The following is an 18,723-nucleotide window of genomic DNA, read 5'->3' as shown; positions in this document are numbered from 1 at the left end:
TAACTTCTTGTAAGACACACTTGTGGGCTCAGATTTGAGTATTTCATCGATGTTACTACTGTATTTAGTTAAAAGTCCCTTGATAATTCCCCGTTGCTTAATTAACTTACTTAATTCAGTCTTTTCCTCATAAGACAAGGGTTGAGCTTCGTCCTCAGACATTTTAAAGGCTCTAACAATGTTTCAATTAGGCAAAAATAATAAAATAAAAAACCTTAGTTAGACTCAAGTCAAACCCGTTCCGGACGGGGACAGTTTTGAATCTAGGTCCAGATGCAGTCGAAATCACACGTGCCAGGCGCTCCTACCGCGTGCAGCAGGGCTGTAGCAGCTTACTCTATTACAGTAGCCACAGGAAACCACTGAAAATTGCGATAGAATTAGACTTTTACCAATGCACGTGTATTTACAGGTTATTTTATTTTCAGCAAATTTCAAGGAAAATGAGTAAATCTTTCAGGCAAAATAGGTAGGAACGTACACACAATGCTTTAAATTAAATTAGAAGATAGGCAATGCTTCTCAAAATGCGAAAAATAGGTGAAAATAGGCTTGAACTTATTCTTGAACTTGTAGTGCAAATAAAAGAAAACCCACGACGAGCTACGTGTTTTTCGACTATGTAAATAGTTAGATTTGCAGTGACATGATAGTAGACTTGCAGAAAATAGTAGGCAAAAACTTAGCAAGATGAACAAGATGCTATTCACACAAAACGTAGGTACACTAAAGTTTAGGAGGGGATATAGAAGGAATAGGGCTACTTCCCGGTTGGAACGACCTCCCAAATATTCAGCAGGCTCCGAAGCAGTCTCCTTTTATCCCATTGCACCCAAACCGAAGTTGCTTGCAAGTTGCTTGTTCATCTTTTCTTGGAGTTCATAACTTGTTCATTTCTTCATTTCGTCGCGGTCGCCAAAATCCATGTTCAGGATTTCAAATAAGAGTCCTTTTTTACATAAGGATTAGTTTAATCTTCATATGTGCTGCGTTTACAATGGTAAAATGTAGAAAAATACGAGCTACGCGCTCGAGGATTCGATCCCAAGGTAAAGATGGCCGGACGACGCCGCTAGTGATGTTCTTTACTTCCTGTTTGGAGGCATTGGCGATAGTGACGTCCGGCGTGGGGTGAAAAAAGGTTGTAAGCGCACTGCGCGAACACTGGTTTTGAGTTTCGTCCATCAAAAAACCAAAATTTGTCTCGCCACATTGTCTCAGACCTTTTCTTACGAAAAACAACCAAACAGTACAAAAGCACACAAAAGTAATATGAACACCACCATCACCTACAAAAACACTTTTTACCGGTAGCATTTCCTCAATTTGCTTCACAATAAAAACATTTCAAAGTCAATTGGTTTCCCGGTGGTCTGAATAAGACGTCATGCAAAGGGCCACACGCATGTCTGTCTGTCTGTCAGGCGCTTTCTTCGAACCCCAGGGCGTTGTTCACGCGTCCCCCAATTTGGGTAATGAACACCTTTGTTTTGGGGTTCTGTGGCTTCAAAAACTGTATAAACCTTTATTTTGAATTGTCTTTGTTAATAATGCAGGAAGAGGGGGAGGGGGCAGGTAACTTTTTAAAGCTAGAAAAAAACGTATAGTTAAACGTAGCGCCAATCAATATCCAGTTGGAAAACATACGAAACCATTTGTTGTACCCCAAAATTTTACATTATTTACTTATTTATTTTATTGATTTATGAATGACATGACTTAACTCCACATACATACACAGGCGTTTAAACTTTGAGTAATATCGAAGTGACGTTTGTCTGAGTTCAGTATTGGAGCCGGAAATCATACGGAACCAATTTATGTCCCACAATATCCAGCTTGACCGTTTGATTTGGATTTTAAATAAGAGCTACGCGTGAAATTTGAACGCGTTTTTAATAATTGTGGACCACCGCAAAGATAATGGCGTTTAGATTTACTTTTTTCGGAATATGGAAATTAAGTTATTATAAAAAATGCCAAGGTTTTGACAGGTGGTAGTTTAAGTGACATTTTTGAATAAAAGCACCCCATAAAAAGTATTCCAATTACCTGAAAATTTTATATTCCACCAAGAAGTTTTATCCTTAATAGCTAATTTTACCACAACAAGGAAGCTTTTGGTGTGGTTCTTACTTAAGGGAAGTTAATGATAATGAAAAACTTCACCTGGAATCCTTAACCACAGAGAAACTGTCTATCTCACCTCCAACCGAATTGCCGAAACACAACATGTTAATTTGATGAGATGGTGTTAGCTAGCCAGACGGACGGTATAATTCAACCAACTAAACGTGGGTTCCCATTGCGATGGACATCGCTGTGCGACAGGGTGGCACTCATCATCATTATCATCACCTCAGCCATAGGACGTCCACTGCTGAACATAGGCCTCACCTAATGATTTCCACAATGGCCGGTTGGTGGCGGCCTGCATCCAGGTTGGCACTTGTCAGCTCGTTTTCTTTTCCATTGTATGTTTTATGTGTTACCTCTGTCTTTTTTTATCTACCTTTTTTATCTTTGTGTGATGTCCATAGCATTAAATGTTTCTTTCTTCAAACCGAGTAAATGTTTGGCACTGCTAGGAATCAAACCCGGGACCTCTGCGACTGTGACAGGTGATTCCCACCAGACTATAGAGGTCTATAATGCCCAATACCCTCATTGATAGTCATCAACTTGATGATGGAACGATTCATAGCGTTTCAAGAAAACTATTTGACATGCACACCGCGACCCTCATTGTCATTGCCGCTTCGCAATGCCTTAAAACTTACTATGAGGTGGTTTCTATAGAAATATGACTGACAGGATCAAGGACATAGTTACCATGTACAGACAAGCACATCGTGGGCTCTTATGTGATTGTGATAAGTTTCATTTTGCTACAGCAGTGTGATGTGCTGTGGCTACTTTTGAGAAAATTTGTCATAGCAAATAAAAAACGGGTCAAAAGTTACAGGAAACGAGTCGGAAACAATACATGATTTGCATACTGATATGTGTTTGTTAAATGAGTTAGACTACCTTAAGAGGTCTTAGGTTTAACTCCCAAATAGGACATAGTTTTGTGTAATGATCTCCACTGGTTGAGTTAAGCTGTAGATCCTGGTTACACAGGAGTTGCAGCGGTGGGAACGAGAGTTGTCAGAAAGACTTGCCTTTTGTCATTTTAATTAGATATTACTTTGGTTCGATTAAGTCAAATGACATCTACTGCTGGACAAAGCCCCCAAGGCCAAGGCAATAACCGCCTCTGTGGTCTAGTGGTAAGACTACCTGCTTCAGACGCAGAGGTCCCGGGTTCGATTCCCAGTGGGGGCAGATTTTTCTGTTCGGTTTGGTTGGTGTTGGGCTTGTTCTAAGTCCGCCTGGCTAGCTACCACCATCTTACCGAAGTCTGTTGCCATAACAACAATGTTAACAGCACTGTTGTGTTCCGGCAGTTAGAGGTAAGATAGCCAGTTCCTCCGTGGTTGAGGATTCCGGGTGAAGCTCGCTTCCACCTTCGGCCTGATCATCACTTACCATCAGGTGAGATACAGGCCAAGAGCTTCCTCGTTGTGGATAAAAAAAAAGGATTTCCATAACGACCGGTCCTGCGCTGTCTGCATCCAGATATTTCTTTAATTTTTCAGTTTTCAACTGTCCTCTCCTCTCCTACTGTGTCTGGATGAGATTACTTCCTATCGATAAGACCGCCTAAACTTTGCCGTTTCAATTTTACAGTTTACTTGTATGTGTAACGTAACGAGTATTTATTTGTGCCTGTTTAGGCTGTTAATTAGTATGACGTCATACCTTTTGCCAAAATGAGCAATTACTCACATCTTAACTAAACGACTCCCAATCCTCAAGCAATGGCTTTCTAGAAGTCATGTAATATGACGTCACAGCGTTCGCCAAAATGAGCGATTACTTCATCATCATCATCATCATCATCATCTCAGCCATAGGACGTCCACTGCTGAACATAGGCCTCCCCCAATGCTTTCCATGCTGCCTGGTTGGTAGCGGCCTGCGTCCAGCGCCTTCCTGCTACCTTTATGATGTTGTCGGTCCACCTTGTGAGTGGACGTCCCACGAGCGATTACTTACTCAGATTTTAACTCTAAACGACTCCCAATTCTCAAAGAAGTATGAATGAGCGGGGCTTTCCACCACTACAGCTGTTTACGATCTTTATTGATATGCACTGGGCGCCCTTGTATGGCCTCTGTAGGGCAATACAGTTGCCAAAGGATTTTGAACCGTACTGACTGGTGTTGAGGTCGAAAAACAAACGAACGTTTTATGAAGCTAAGTCGTTTAAGGGTTAGAACTGCATAAGAGAGTTGTAAACAGTAGAATATTCTTAACGCTATTAACTTGCTATTTAATTATGTCAAGCAATGTTTAATATGATTGTGATTTGTACTAGGTAAATCAAAAATTACACCATCCAGGCAGCATGGAAAGCAGTGGGGGAGGCCTATGTTCAGCAGTGGACGTCCTATGGCTGAAATGATGATGATGATGAAATCAAAAATCAGTTAGGCTCTTGTGTCTTGTGTTGTCTATTTCATAGACAGCTAATATTATTCTAATAATATGCTACTTCATCATCATTAGAGAACTTATAAATCATGTAAATTACATTTATAAGTAAAATACGGTGATTAGAACAAAATAAGACAAGTTACGTCATCGCTTGACAGCACTAGTTTCGTTGTACAGTCTCAGTATTTTTTAAAATATAATTGGCACCAGACTTTTTTCTTTCAAATTAGACTTCATTCGATTTGCTCATGAAGCGAGTATCACTAGGTGGACTGACGATCTGGTGAAGGTCGCGGGAGGTGCCTGGATGCGGGCGGCGCAGGACCGGTCTTTGTGGAAATCCTTTAATGAGGAACAAATAAGTTACCGAAATATAGCCCGCTGAATAATAATTGCTGAAATCAAGTTCATTTTAGCAATTTTGCGAAATTCTACAGAAATAAAATAACCTTGGTACCATTGCTAAAATCAAGGCAGTGATCGGGGCACATAGCTCGTAGTGCTGATGGCCGCTGAGTCAGAAAAGTTCTGAGTGGTGACCACGGGCCGGAAGGTCTTTCCTGAACCCTATTCCTGACTAAGTATAATCCGGGCCTTTTCAAGGCGCGAGTGAATAGTCACTTACAGGGCATATATTATGTACCATTCTAGACTGCATCTCACTTAACACCAGGTGCGATTGCGGTCAAATACCTGCCTTTTTATGCATAAAAAAAAGTTTTAAGGTTCGACTTCCCCCCAGTGCAAAGCGGTTTTCCCACTAAACATTTTATGATGGAACTACTGCCGTTCTGCTACGTTCTGACACAGTAATGTGTTCAATGAAATGCATTTAATGAATGAATCATGAGGCGGTTCGCTATTCATTGTCAAATCAATAAATTGAATTATTGCTATTGAATTGGGTTCTAAAAATTTACGTCCATTGCGTAACAATATGAAATTCCTTTAGATATTATTATTGAACTGTAATAATTAAATAATATATTTATTACTTAGTTCATTTATTACTACCGATACGAATAGCGATGATTCTGTCACTTTATTTCAGTTTGTTAGATACAAGTTTTTTTTTCATATTTTCCAACTAACTAATATTACAATTTTCTGTAAACAGCTCTTTTAAATGCCGTCATATTTTGTAAGATAAAAATATTTTCATGCTATGTAGCTTCTCGTAGTATTCTCTAATGAATAACTTCTTAATGAACTACTATTAACATTTCTGTAGGTAAATGAAATTTGAAAATAAAAACTAGTAAACACATACAGGGTGTAAACAAGTATGTTGACAAAAACAAACCGTGAAAATTGTTTTTATTAATTGAACATTAGATAAAATTAGTCTACGAATTTTTAATAAAAACAATAATTACAAATGAAAACCTCGCTATGACAGACGACAGTGGTCAGCATTGGTTTTAGATTTAATTGACATAATAATATTACGTGAATTGAATCGTGATCTCTGGAGAAGTAAAAGAAGAAATTAACAACGAAGAAGTTTCCTGAAGAAGGCGTATAAGCAGTGTTAAAATAAGGTTAACTGGTAGAGAATGCGACACGACATTAAGACATTAAGTTCGCCTTTTGTATCGCAATTTTCTTGTGCAATAAAGATTTTTAAAAATTCATTAATTATACTCTCTATTTATAGTAGGTATTTAGTTCCATTTGGTTTCATTTACACATCTAAGCCTTTCAAAAATTGTTCAGAGAAAAAAAGCTATTTTTAAATGTTTTTAGTTAAATCAATCTACAATGTTATTGATCATAAAACTAATTATTTTGTATGTTGTAAGCGTTACGTTCTAAAATAATGACAAAATTGAATCGTTCACAATTTCAAACACGAACGACGTTTGATCTGACGTATGAGTTGTCAATTATAATTGACATATCACTTACAGAGATTGAAGCTGGATTGATTGAAGAGTTTACGTGGATTAGTTTCCAGATTGGTTTAACGTAATATGTTTTTGTTATTAATTACACAAGCACAATTTTCTTTTAGCCAAGAATTTTAATTAAGATGAAGATTACTTACATTATTATATTTACCTCTAAAAGGATTTAAACCTGTAGTTAGCTGTCAAATTCTGATAGTAAATTTTTAACAGGTTAAAGCCCGATTACGGTTGTTTGGTCGAATCCACCCTAAGTAAAATTTTTAAAGTTTGATAGATACCTATCTAGTGTTAGGTAAGTATTCTGAGTTTTATACCTATATTGCATTCTACTATTTCCCACAACGTCTACAAGTAATTTGAGTATATGCAGATGTTCTTTATTAAATTTCATACGATCATTTTCTACGATTTCAACAAAAAATATGCTTTAGCTAATTTTGTTCAGTACTTAACTTTTGTTGATAACTTATAAAATAATGAACTCTAGTTTTATGACAGTTATAATAACTCAATTAATGTTAATAAAGTCTATTACAGTTTTTATATAAAACTTAATTAACTTAGCATTTAATTTTATTAGAAGTTGGCACGGAAAAATAGTTTTTGTAAACAAGCAATTTACAATAAAAATGTAAAACTAAATTACTTTTTGAAATAAAATAGCAAAAACGCGTGCGTTGGCCGGGAATCGAACCCGGATCAACTGCTTGGAAGGCAACTATGCTGACCATTACACCACCAACGCCGGTAAGTGAAGCGGTGAAATACGTAACCACTTACCACTTGTTCACATCAGCCGGTGCGGCGTGACTGGAGTGACGTCATGAGTTCGTTCCACTTTCCTACTACAGTTTTATTTGTACCTTTTTTATTAGTATTGCAAATGATGCGCGTTTTTGTTGGAGCGTGTTGAATTGATTAGAATACTTATTGTAGATAATGTTTACAAATTTGCTTGTTATTTCTCGCAATTGCTTGATATTTTGGCGAAACGCAATATTTGATTTCCTCATTTTATAGGTATTTGAGCTGAGATTATTCTATCCATAGTTATTGTAATTTGATTGAGGATTCAATTTTTAACAATTAACATTAAAATAATCCTAATTAAAAATAGTGATTTATCGAGTTTAAAATTAAAAGCGACTAGTGAATGACCATAATTTTAGACCATAAAAACCTCAATTCAAAAGCCGAGGGTTAGGCCTGCTCCAAAAAAGTAAGCAAACTTATAAGTACATAAATCTTAAATTATTCTCTTTTGCAAAGAATATTAGATAAACCTACCTAATTTCGTCCCACATGTGCCTCACGCTTCTAGTAGTCAATAAATAAACAATCAAATTAAATCAAAATCAAATCAAAATCGATTTATTTGCTTGATAAGCAGTACAATAACATAACATTTGCGATTCAGAACTTTGTACACATCACCTACTTTTGTGAACTAGGCGACAACAGACATCCAGACACACTGTAAACTTTGCTGTATTTAATTAATTACAAACACAGGTGAAATAATTAGGTCTGTTTTGGTTTGCTTTACAACTCAATTTATACTTTATTTCAAATTTCATACGGTTCATATTTGAATAAGCGTGTGAAATCGGAAAATGCAATGGTTACACAAAACTTGTTACAGGATAATGAACTCTATGACTTCAGTAATAAAGCATAAATTTGTTTGTAAATGTTAACCCTCGAATGCTCTAAATAATAATTTAGATCTTAAGGAAGTGAGGTTCCGTATGAGCGGTTCGTGTGAGAAGTTTAGGGTTCCTAAGACAGATGCGCGGAAGTAAGAAATTAAGGGGTTGATAAAATTTAAAGTTTCGAAGAAAGTCGCAAAAAAGGGTCAAAGTTAATGGTATTTTTATCGAATTTCACAGGAAGGAGTTGTTTAAAAATACTAATTTTTATTTTATGAACCCTTTATTTGAAAAAAAAAAGCAATCAATTTTTTTGACACAACTTTTGATACCTATGTTTTTTTTTATTGGTTTTTTAGTCTTTTAGGTAACATTATTTATTTATTTACAGTTTACACCATAATATTTAGAACTTAATGCCATAAGGTATTCTCTGCGAGAAATTATCTCAAGAATATCTGAATCAATAAAATTGGTCAATTTAAGCTTTGAAAAAAATATTTGAATCTTTTAATAAATATTTGAGTTTAGTTGATGCTAACTCCTCTATTTTCAACCAACATCGCAATCACCAAAACTAAAACAAATAAGTTTTCACAAAAAGTTATTGTTTAATCTCACGAAACCGGTCGGCAACATCAAACAAAAGCCATTAAGTAAGTACGATTATATTGACAGGCGTCCAAAGAAAAAGTTTTTACCCATTAGCATCACAGAAACCGGTGATTGGGGTAACAAACTTTAACGTTAACGTTACCTGACTGCAACCCGTTATTACGCAAACTTTTTGTCACAAATAACGTTATTTTTAACGGGATATGCAACTGCTTTGTTGTTTTATTGCTGTCAATTGGTTTGTTAGTGATGTAACTGAACTGTTGAGTCGGTGATGGGATGTTTTTTTTATTACGGTAAAATTAATAGGATTACAAAGGTGACCTTAGAGTTAACGTGTGAACATTTTTTTTAGTTTTAATTAAAAGTGCATGTTTTATGATAAACATGAGTTTTCATTATTGGAAGTGATCATGTTTTTACTTTTTAATTAACATTGATACTCATTATTGACGCTAACACGCGTGTGCATTAATAATATAATAACTTTTACTTTAATAAGAGTTAAAAAGTCAACAAGAACACAAGAAAAGGTCAGAAGTAAAATTATGTTTAAACAGATTGAACTTAAGACCATGAAAAAAAATTAAAAAAAGGTTGTTAAAAACTGATGAGAATGTGTGTTAAGATTATGTTTAAAAGCGGCTTTGTTTATTGTACCGTTTTAAGTAAAATTGCTTTCAGTAGAGTTGGTATTTGCCTCAAATATTTGTTAAATCCAGGTGATTGTATTTTCTTTAAAATATAAGTATTTTTTATTACTTGCTACTTTTATGTAACATGTTTTTTATTAAATGAAACATAATTTTTTTTCCAATTTATTACTTACACTTACCTAAGGAGTTAACGAGATAAAATGTACTAATTTGTACAAATTCTTTTTTCAAACAAAAAGAAATTCAAGAAATGTGTTGTGCTCATTTATTGTCATGAAGCAGTGGTAGGGTTAACACTGGGACGTGTAAAAGTGCTTTATAAAAGCCTACTTGCATAAATAAATTAGTTTTATGTACAGTTCCTTAAAACTGGGACAAATCCAAAAGAATAACAGTCAAAACCGGTTCATCAAAGAGTATCCAATGTCATCCCAAATCCTGATAAGGGAGGAATGTTGAAAGGGTCCAGGACTAAGGACAGCTTAATATGATAGCGCCAGTTACGGCGTAGACGAAAGATAATGTCAGGATGGTTTGTCGGCTGTTGACATGAGAATGGGAGTTATACTTGATTATCTACATTGCCTTAGTAGTCCAAGATAAAGTGCAGTGTGTCTGGTATTGTGAGAATGTTTTTAAAAGTTTAAATATTTTTTTTAAGACAAAATCTTTATTCATACTTAAACATCAGGCTGGTTTTAGTGTCACGCGGACGGTCCGGTGCGGACCCGCTCCGCACGGCCAATCTGTATGAACTTCTAGGGAGCGTTTTAGAGTAATGCGGTCCGGAGCAACCGCTCCGCTCCCTAGCAGTTCATACAGATCGGCTGTGCGGAGCGATCCGCACTGACAGTCCGCGTGACACTATAGCCAGCTTAGGTATACCTACATAGTTTGTATAATTTGAACCAAAATGGCAGCCACTCAGCTTGTTTTAAGCTCTATTTTAGGACCTAGAGTATAACGCTGGTATTCTGTGGCAGCCATAGGTTAATAGACACTATTTTCAATCTTAATAATATTGAACTTATTAGTTGCTATGGATGTTATCTCTATTCGAGATTGTACAGACAATAAGTGCCAAATAAATAATTATGTCGATTGGACACTTACTTAAGTACAGGCTGACTTTCTCTTTGTTTCAGAGTTTTTTTTTTAAATCTAGCACTTTCAGCCTAATTACAAAATTAATATTTTTTCTGCCATCGTCTAGGTCGCTTACGTGGATTTCATAATTATAGAAAAATTTTAAAACGAATCTTCCAATCATGCTTAGGCCTTATTTTATTAAAAAATGCAGTATTTTTAAAATAACTCCCACCTCTCATTTCACTCTGAAAATTCTCCTAATTCAATAGGAACTGGTAATAATATGCTATCAACTATAGTTTTACATTATTAATGTTAGTGCGGACCCACTAAAGGTTTTTTTTTGCGAAAACACCAATGCGCCATTAACCAATATTTAAAAAAGGTCAATATTGACTTTCCCACGGACGCTGACTCTTTGCTTGACATGGACTGGTCATGGTGACTAATCATCCTAATTAACTTAGAGCAGTTAGGAGACGCCAAGATGGCGGCGGAAAGGCTGCGGTGACATAACGCACGTCGCTTGGACTAGATGCCCTATGTTGATACGAATCGGTCCATACAATTTTTAACCGACTTCAAAAAAAGGAGGTGTGAGAACCATCTCCTTTTTTGAAGGTGTATTTTTTTGAGTCGGTTTTATTTTTGAGACGAAGAAACTTTCTGCAATGGGTAATTAACTACATATTTTGTGTATTTTAAAAGAATAAAATATAATACATACATAGTTTATATTGTAAAACGTTAAAATTTGCTATGGATAAAATATAAAAATATGGTATTTATATCTTTCGTTGTGCTAGTATAAGTTTATCAATATCTAGATTATCAAAATCAAATCAATTTGGTTTGTTTGCGTGAAAAGTATCAATTAATTTTATTTATAATCTAATCGTAAGTATCACTTATTAAATTATTATAATTAGTATCAAGTTTGATTTGCAATCTCGCTTCATAACCGCACTATGACTAGGACAAGTCAGTAAGATACCATCAAAGATAATAAAGAAGATATCGGAAGATTTCATAGATAAGATACAGTTATCGCTTGATTAAATATGCATTTTATCTATGGTTTTATTTAGAATTAAAGTTTACTTAGGCCCTATTCGACCAAACTTTTATCCGAGAATAGCTCCTGGTATAACCGGCACATTGACAGTTTCAGTATGGGAATTATGTCGAAACTGACGATTTATTCTGAGATTAATATTTACTCTTGCTTGGTTGAATCCACCCTTTTTTTTTTTATTAAAATGTCAATCACACCTCAGTACAGCCTAATCATTTAACTTATTAATGTGTAATTATTAGAAAGCTTAAGCTGTTTGTACGTTTGCCGCAGACAAGTAAATAACTAAAACAATTAACGCCCAACTCTTTGACATGAATTCCAGGACATTAAATAATTTATTTAAAATGACAAACGTCAGCAAACTGATGTAAACATTTAATTAATAATAAATCATTAGTTAGCCTATATTTAACTGAACGGTTATAATAAACTCGAATTAGCAACTTTTTTAATTATAAAATAACACGATTTGGTATTTGGATGAATTAAACAGAAGATAATAATATGTAGTGATGAATTTACAGATGACAGCACTCGAAGCTACACTATGATTAATCTATGTCATCATCATCATCATCATCATCTCAGCCATAGGACGTCCACTGCTGAACATAGGCCTCCCCCAATGTTTTCCATGTTGCCCGGTTGGTAGCGGCCTGCGTCCAGCGCCTTCCTGCTACTATTATGATGTCGTCGGTCCACCTTATGGGTGGACGTCACACGCTGCGTTTTCCGGCATTAATCTGGATGTATATCTGGGCTTTTTCCTACGAGACTAGGTACCCGTTTTTTGCAGGATCCCCTTTAGTAATAAGTATACCTACGTGTTTTAATACATATTAACGTTGACATGACCATTCCGTTTGCAGTGTCCCGCAATAAAACGATCCGTTCGAATTTGTAAGTATAATTTCAAATAGGTACATACATTATATTGTGTGTTCACACGACAGTCCAGTCCAGTAATGCAGGAACCCGCAAAACTGGATTGGTTGGATTGGTGAACTGGACTTAGGGTGGATTCGACCAAACAAGAGTAAAATATTAATCTCAGAATAAATCGACAGTTTTGACATTATTTCCCATACTGAACTGTCATTGTGCCAGTTATACCAGGAGTTATTTTCGGATAAAATTTTGTTCGAATCGGGCCTTAGGCCCAGTTTTTTGATTCATAGTTAAAATAACGAATTGTTAAATTTTGCTACTAATGGTTAAATATTAACAAAATGTAAACAATTAGTTAAAAAATGTACTAAAAGTCAAGCTAACCACTGTTCGAAAAACATTTTTTTCTGATATTTAACCACTTGTCATTTGACATCTGTCAAATTTGACCATTGGTTAATTTAACTACGATTCAAAAAACCGGGCCTTATTAGTCGATCAAAGACTTACAGATAAAAAAGACATATAGCCGAAGTAACTTAAATGTATAACCTCCTCTTTTTTTGAAGTCGGTTAAAAAATTAACAATCCTGTTTGCTTTAGCCCACAATTTATTAAAACCAAATAAATAAGTTTTTTTATTTTAAAACACATTTTTCTGCACATAGTATTTACGTAATTCAAACATTAATTTAAATAAAGAAACAGCTCAAGCAGCTGTCAAAATAATCAACCATTTGACAGCAATATTTAACCGTTAGAGGATGTATAACTCCAGTTGCGTAGTGTTCAATGAAAAACAATTTTCCTGTACGAATATATTATTTAAATACGGGCATAATTTTGTATAATGAGTTAACTGAATAGTTAAGAATTTAACTAGCTTGTTGGGTAAGACTGTAAGCAGCGCAATCACAACTCTGGGACGATTTTTGACCGACTTCAAAAAAGGAGGGAGTTTGAACTATTTTTTTTGTATGTTTTTCTTTTTTTATAACCCTAATATCAGATTTATTTATTTAAGCTTTAATGGCATATGTACCATAAGGCGAACTTAATGTTATTGGCCATTCTCTGCCAGATAATCTGTATTTTTGTAATTAAAAGAGTAAACTATTGAACCGATTTGGATACCATTTAAATGGCCCATAATCATAATTATTCTTCCATCATAAATGACGGAGTTATGAGGTAATAAACATACAAAAGGCAGCAATGGACGTCATTTAGAACCTTAATTTCGAACTCCTCCTATGTTCTTCTGATTAATGTCGTTGCGGGTCCAATGACAGTTTAACTTTCCCCCGGGACAAAATTGACCTTCATTGGTTGGGTTTTTGTGGTGGTCAAGCTGTAGATCCTGGCTACACAGGAGTTGCAGTGGTGGGAACGAGAGGTGGGAATAGTCCCGTTAAATGGACGTCATTCATTGGTCAAATAAACCTAATTTTTTGAAGTTGTGTAAGAAACATAGTACCACACTGCTTTTTTCTATTTCTTATACTGAGTAAGAATAACTCCTCATTTTTAAGTCGGTTAATACTGAATATGCTAGCAATAATAATTTAGAATTTTAGCCTAACCACTGTATTTTAAGTTAACCAAAACCTGTAGTCATAGACCACAGTTAATGAAACATATTTCACGATTAAACTGTTCGTTTATTCTTCACTTTTATGTGTTACTCGTTTAATATGTAAGAGTATAGGAAATATTATTACAACTTCTTCTTTCATAATAAGCATTTCTACTGTGTAACATATTAATTTTATTACTAGTAAAAAGTAAAAGTTAACAAAAGATAGGAAACGAAAAAGTCTTACGTGTTCTACAGAACTTGTATTTTTTTTCAAGTGATGAATATTTTAATAGCGAAATACCACTCACAATACGCAGGCTACCAATCGATCAACGTGGAAAGCATTGGGGGAGGCCTATGTTCAGCAGTGGACGTCCTATGGCTGAAATGATGATGATACCACTCACGGATTAATCAAGAAATCTCAGAAACTGTAACACCTACAAACTTGAAAGGCAGGCAGGTTCCTTATAGGGTCATCCGCTAAGAGCGTATTTTACGAAACTCCACCCCTCTTCTATACTAATATTATAAATGCGAAAGCAAGCAACTGCACTCAGGAGGATTTGATGAGTGCTACTGACAACGCCACTCTTGTGGCGGAGTTTTGGGCTGACACTGTGTAGGTTTGTTGTCGACACGAAAAGAAGAAGAATGAATGAAGAACTCTGTCTGTCTGTCTGGCACGCTTTCACGCTTAAACCACTGAAGCGATTTTCATGTTTGGCATAGAGATAGTTTGAGTCCCGGGAAGAGAAATAGGATAGTTTTTTATCCCGGTTTTTGAAATAAGGACGCGCGCGATTATCTTTTTCTGTTACAGACAAAATTCCACGCGGGCGAAGCCGCGGGCAGACAGTATACTATAAAACGTATGTTTTTCTTTTTCAAAATAAACTTGTCAATAATAACTGCCGCATGTAACGTAATAAAGAAACAATAAAAGTTAATGAAGGTAGCTTAGATTGCTATTTTTTTTCGAAAACTTATATTAATAAAACAATCCCATCAAAAACAATACTTGTCAAAAAAACCAAGTCTCGCAACTCAGTTGTTCTACGGTAAAAAGTTGTGAGATCCATGTAATACCAAGTCCAGGCCAGGAAATCTTTAATTAACGTTTTACATAAATTATTGACTTGGCCATCGCACTAAATAATTTAATTTACACGTGTTTTCATGCGATGGCCAAGTCAATATATTTATGTAAAACGTTAATTAAAGATTTCCTGGCCTGGACTTGGTATTACATGGATCTCACAACTTTTTACCGTAGAACAACTGAGTTGCGAGACTTGGTTTTTTTGACAAGTATTGTTTTTGATGGGATCTCATTTCTTTTTGTATTTTGTAGACAGCAGTTATGTATCTAGAAAACTGGACCGAAATTGAAAAATTTTACTCGACTTGGCGGTTGCACTACCGTGCCCCCAAATATCATTTCTTTTTGTATTTTGTAGACAGCAGTTATGTATCTAGAAAACTGGACCGAAATTGAAAAATTTTACTCGACTTGGCGGTTGCACTACCGTGCCCCCAAATATTTTAGTTTTTCCTTGATTCGTACACCAAACACTACTTATATTCCAAATTTGAAGCTTCTAGGTCTGCTAGAAGTGCCTTAGAGTTTTGATGATCGGTGAGTCAGTGAGTCAGTCAGTGAGTGACAAAATTAAGTAACTTTGACCCGTTATAATTCTTAAACTACTGGTTCAAATTGAATGAAATTTTAAATATACCGTGTCTTTACAATGCCTGCATAGCTAATGAAAATTCAGCCTTCTAGTTTTATCCACAACGAAGTTACAGGCGGTCGAAAATGGCCTGAATTGCTTCGAGAAAAGGATGGTACGGCCGTGCCGCTTTTTTGCTCGACTTGGTGGGGGCACTGCCGTGCCCCCAGATACTGTTGATATTTCCTAGATGTTACTTAATTAATTTGTTCCTTTTGATTTTATTGATGATAATTAATGGACTGCGTTACTTTTATTGTCATTTCTTTATCATATTTAATTAATTGAAACGTATCAGTAAATATTTATATCCAGTGCCATTTTGATTCTTGACAGCTGTTTTGTCATACTTTTACCTTTGATATAGAGTCTGACAATTACTTGACTGATAGTGATTGGCATTGTCCACATTATTGTCCTGAAAATGGGTAAATTTCATCGTCATCATCATCACTTCAGCCATAGGACGTCCACTACTAGTGGACATAGCAAATTTTTAAGAAATCGTCTGTCATCCGTGTTTGACTCACTCGCATACAAAATTACTCGGATATTCAGCATTTTTAAGCGTAGGTAGGTATCTAGGCTGGTACCATTTTTTGTTTTCTCTTCAAAGTAAGCTAATTGTTTGTGTTAGGATCAACTCCTCTTCACCACAATATTATAAGTCCAGCGGTCGACGGGAATAACAATATTAGTGTAGAAAATTAACAAGATTTTATTAATATAAACTTAATTATGCCAAAAACGTCAATTATGTCAGAAAATCCTAAGTCTTTATTAAATAAACTTACGTTTAAGGGCTTAAAGATAATCCGTAAGGAGATCTGTATATTTTTTATCAGCTTAAATCGGTTTAAAGGTTAATCCTTTAAGTTTGTCTTAACAATGGAGCTCCTTGCAGTAGACTCAGTATCAACATTCTGTTAAATGAATATGTATAAAAAGCTAAATCATCATCATCATCATTTCCGCCACAGGACGTCCACTGCTGAACACAGACCTCCCCTAATGATTTCCACAATGGCCGGTAGGTGGCGGCCTGCAAACAGCGCCTTCCCGCTACCTTTATGAGGTCGTCGGTAAAGTAATTAGACTAACGTATTTATATTATTATCAAATCATCATCAGCCGGTTACAATTCATTGCTTCACGTTTTTTTCTGCCTTCGCTGCCTGGTCCTGGTGCTGTCTTTCCCGAACACTTTAATCCAGGCCTTTTCAAGGCGAGGGGCAATAGGCATTTACAGGGCAGGTATTTACCTACGTACCACCCTAGACTGCATCTCACTTAACATCAGGTGCGCAGTCAAATACCTGCCTTGTTCTGCATTAAAAAAACCGCAAAAAAGCACGATCGTTTGATAAAAAAAAGATATTTTCATTTAGCTGCTGCCAGATTGCAAAGTTCCTGGACCTATTTTCTTTAGGTCGTCGGTCCATCAAAGGAAATATTCTAAGAGCTGATCTATTTCTATTTCGAGATAACTTATTTACACCTTTTGTCGGTTTCTAATACAATTTCGCCGAAACCACAGAATTGGTGTAACTAAATTATGTAATTTGCCCTAAATGGTTCTTTTACGACTATGTCAATAAAACTTGTAAATGTAGAAGTTTTAATAGATTTAATAAATTCACGCTTTATATCAAAGCGTGCTTGGCGCTTGTTGCAATCCGCTTCATTCTGCTTTTTGTTTGCCGCTAATTGGCCGCCATTATTTTGTTTTTAGGCAAAAAGTTACGAATTTATTGTTAAAAATAAATAATATACAAATAAAAATTTACAAAAAACTACTTAACTAAACCTAAATTAAAAAAAATAAGAGTAAAAATTAAAATATGTACAAGCTTTATAAATAAAAAAAATCATTCAGGTCACTGCCTTAAGGTAGAAACCATTAAATTAACAGTAGGTAACTGGTAGATACGGTACCGGTTTGGTAAAATACTAAAAATGTCGTAAAGGGTCCCTTTTTGTTTACTTCGTGGGGAGTGAAGGTCAAATTCTCCATTTGCTTCTGGTAAGTTAGAGGGTTCTCTAACAAAACTTCTAGTTGTACTATGTAGTAGTTGTCTAGTTGTAGTATTTAGTAACTAGCGGCCGCCCGCGACTTCGTACGTGTGGATCCCGTTTTATCCCCTTAGGGGTTGAATTTTTCAAAATCCCGTCTTAGTGAGCCCCTTCGTTCTAAAAGGAATCCCCATGCATAATTTGAGACTCCTAGCACTTGTAGTTTCTGAGATTTCGTGAGGAGTGAGTGAGCCAGTCAGTCAATCAGTGACCCTTCGCTTTTATAATGAAGATATTAGACGAACTTTAGATATTATAGATGTGTGATGTGTGCGGTAGGTAGAAAGTGAGCTTACTGTTTTCTATTGTGTTATGATGATTTAGAAGCAGTAAGAATGGTGCTTGAATGTTAACATCGCGTTTTATGTTCAAAACAACATACGGTAAAAGCATACAAACAGGTAGAGTCGAGAATATAAATGGATAGATAAATAGAAGTTGTTCTCGAGTGAAAAGTCAAAAATATCGTCGGAGTATTGAGCTGGAGGATGTTGTTACTACTTTACGTAAAAACTACTGGATGGATTTTGAATGAAATTGACAATGTTATAGCATTATGCATTTAAATAATTTATAGGCTATCTTCCTCTTCTTCTTCATAGCTTTATCCCATTACACGGGGTCGGCTTTCCCAATCATGCGCCGCCATTTAATTCTAAAATAAATAAAATAATATAAAAAAGCCTATCATTTATTGAAAACTAGCAAATTGCCCCGGCTTTTCACGCGTGCTAAGTATAAGTACCTACATACGAGTATAAACCTTCCTCTTGAATCACTCTATCTATTAAAAAAACCGCATCAAAATCCGTTGCGTTGGAAGATCTAAGGGGACAGACAAGCAATTTTGATTTATGTGTAGTGACGACGCGAGTAAAATAAATAATAATTATAGTCCAGTAGAATTAGCT

At 35.5% G+C, this 18,723-nt stretch overlaps 1 long non-coding RNA gene and 2 other non-coding genes across 3 annotated transcripts in view; 1 reads left to right on the top strand and 2 right to left on the bottom strand.

Annotated features, from left to right (window-relative positions):
• Positions 1-18,723, bottom strand: part of LOC135083501 (uncharacterized) — a 236,378-nt gene that overhangs the window by 35,421 nt on the left and 182,234 nt on the right. The window lies entirely within an intron of this gene.
• Positions 3,256-3,327, top strand: Trnal-cag (transfer RNA leucine (anticodon CAG)). Its single transcript has one exon. It is a non-coding gene; the product is annotated as a tRNA-Leu (tRNA).
• Trnag-ucc (transfer RNA glycine (anticodon UCC)) lies at positions 7,126-7,197 on the bottom strand. Its single transcript has one exon. It is a non-coding gene; the product is annotated as a tRNA-Gly (tRNA).

This window comes from Ostrinia nubilalis, chromosome 23 (assembly GCF_963855985.1).
Source record: "Ostrinia nubilalis chromosome 23, ilOstNubi1.1, whole genome shotgun sequence".
In the NCBI taxonomy this organism is placed as follows: Eukaryota; Metazoa; Arthropoda; class Insecta; order Lepidoptera; family Crambidae; genus Ostrinia; species Ostrinia nubilalis.
The sequence above is the reverse complement of the archived record's forward strand: the minus strand, read 5'-3'. Positions and strand labels throughout refer to the sequence as shown.